Below are 2,999 nucleotides of genomic sequence, written 5' to 3' on the forward strand. Positions count from 1 at the left end.
TTATCAAATATATCTAACAATCTCCCCCAACTTGTAAATTAGCATAATATACAAGTTAACAGATATTTGATGATGTCAAAAACATTAAGTACAAATACATGAAAATTTGACTAGATAACTATAACTTACAGTCATTAAAGCTTTACCAACTTTATCTTCTAATAACAACTTCAGTCTGTATTCATATCAGAATTTGAGCAGTTGTAGATCTTGATTTGGCTTCATCTTCTGATCTCTCTGATGTCAGGAGTTGTTCTGAGATAGTTTTTCAACAAACATCTCTCAGCATATCTGAGTTCATCAACCATCCTCCTTTTAGCATCTTTAAGTTCTGCAGAATCTTCACCAGTTTGAAAGATTGCAGCCCTGAGATCATTAATTTTAGCTTTCCTTATGTCCTGATCTAGTCTGATCAAATATGCCTTGTCAGACTCAAGATTGAATTCCACAGCCTTGTAACCCAGAAAGGTAGTTATAATCTTAGCAGAGTTAGGCTTCATCTCAACAATATCACCATCGTGATCTCTGTACTTTGGAAGATATGTGCTGTCAGACTTAACAGAATAAAGCCTTTTCTGTTTCTGAATTTGACTCTTCAAAAAGTTTGTAGCACTTTCTGTTATTTTGTCATTCACTTGAAGTAAGAATAATACATGTTCCAGTTCTTCAAAATACTTCAGTGGAATGGCATTTTTCCTTATATGATAAATCCTACCATATGTCATGAAGTACAACAGGATGTGTTCTTTCAAGTAGGTATGGTAAACCATCTGTACAGATTCTAGTTGATTCAATCTTTCAGGAGTTGCTCCAATACCTGGTTCACTTAAGGAAGTTGGATCATTGGTTGTGTTCTGTATTCTTCTTTCATCAGCACTTCCCAATCCAGTTTTATCTCTTGCTTCCTTTCCAGTAACCACTCTTGCTTCGAAACCACTTGCAGCAGTCTTCAAAGGTTGAGTCTGTTTGGCTTTGGTGAATCCTGGTAGGAGTATCTTTGAAGGTTTAACATGAGCAGTGTCAGAGGTTTCCTTTGATTTATCTTCTGATATCAAGTTAACTTGAGCTATGTCAGAGGTTACTTGCTTCTTTGAGATATCAGAACTAACTATCTCTTGACTCTGAACAACTTGAGCCATGTCAGAGGTTGTCTTAGAAATTTTTCTTGAAGTCAGAGCAAGATCAACATCTTCATCAGTAATTTCTTCATCCACAGGAGGCACATAAACCTTGATAGGTTCACCAACTTTCTCTTTGCCCTTGGACCTTGGATCTATCTACAATTGTGATTTAGCTTTGGTTGCTTCAGGATTTGTCCTTTCTTTTATCACAATGTCTTTGAGTTTTGGAAGTTTCTTTTTACCAACAGAAGCTTCAGATTTAGATTTGACTTTTTCTGACTTAAGTCTAGCTTCTTCTTCCATCAGCCTCTCCAAGTCCATTCCTGGATTTTCCTTAAGAAATAACCGTCTTGACATTTCTTCATCAAGATCCAAAAGTCCATCAGAACTTATCCTTTTACCAGTAGAAGAAGTAATTCTTTTTCCAGCATCAGAACTTGTCCTGTGACTTGTAATTCCAGCACTTCTTGATGAGAAACTTCTACCTTGACCATGACCTCCACCCATTCCAGAGTTTCCCTGGTCATCTTTTTCATCATCCTTCCCCTTCAGTGTCTTAACAGTTTTGCATTTAGACTTAATTACTTTCTCCCACTTTTTGGCATCAGCAGGTAAGAGAAAAGAGACAAGCAATTCCACTGAGGCTTGGATTTCATCAAGTTGAGATTGCTGAGAAGCTTGATTTTTCACAATATCATCAATATGAGACTGTTGCTTCTCTTGGGTCTTCTCAATGTAAGCAACTCTGTCAAAGGTAGGTTGGAAAAACTTTTTCTTATCAATTTTCTGAGTCATTTCTTGCTTGAGCAATTCTTCCTGAATTTTATATAACTCTGCATGAGTTGTTGAATGGAGACCTTGAAGATGTCTAGTACTCAATGCAGTGACCCGAAGCTGTGTCTTGAAATCATCATTAATGAACATCTCATCAGCTTTTGCTAAGTGCTCAACAAGAATCTTTTCAGATGGAACAAAGGTAACTGAGTTCCATTCCTTAGTCTACTCCTGTCTTCTAGGAGTTTCACTCCAAGGTACTGGTGCTTCTCTTGTAACAAACTTCTTAACTAGTTCAGATTTATGAATAGTTTGTTGAGGTGCATGTCCTGAAGGACCAGCTGCATCAGCATCTGCATTAATAGCAACATCACCAGTAGGATCAACATTTGAAGCATCAATTCTAACAGAATCAGCATCTTCTGATAAAACAACAGTATGAGAAGCAATTGAGGCTTCAGTATCATCCTCTAAGTGCTGATCTGGTTCCAAGTTCTGATCAACAGCCATATCCTGATGCTCACCTATATTCTGATCATCAACATCTAGATGCAAAGAAGGTGTAGTAGACAATTCTGGAGTTTGAGTAGCATCAGTAACATGTGTTGTTGATGGATGAATTGCTGTTGGAGCTTCTAGGTAGAGAACCTCAGGCACAACCAGGTTGTGAATATCAATTTCAGCACTTGTGCCTGGGTCTACAGGAGATACAGTTTCATGTACAGGAGACACAAATAGTGTGTTTGCCTTGTCTGTAGCAGCTTCCTGAGTTGGGGTCAATGGAGAAGGAGATGCAGTAGCTTCAGCAAATTCTGGTTCTTGTGAGATCAGAGATTCCTGATCTCCTTCCTTAGCTGCTGCTTCCTCATCATCTGAAGCTGGCCTTTTAGCTCTCTGTTTCTTGTATCTCTTTGAAGGTGGGGATTCCTTGGGAGGTTCAGCAGAAGTCATTCTTCTAAGCCTTTTGAGAAGCTTAGATCCCCTAATTCCAGAATCCTTCTGAGAAGGAACCTTCTCAGCTTCTGTAACAATAGGTTCTGATGCAGAAACCTGTTCCTCACTATCAGACTCATCTCTCAGAACAATCCTCCTTCTCTTATGTGG

Source organism: Apium graveolens, chromosome 8 (assembly GCF_009905375.1).
Source record: "Apium graveolens cultivar Ventura chromosome 8, ASM990537v1, whole genome shotgun sequence".
NCBI classification, from domain to species: Eukaryota; Viridiplantae; Streptophyta; class Magnoliopsida; order Apiales; family Apiaceae; genus Apium; species Apium graveolens.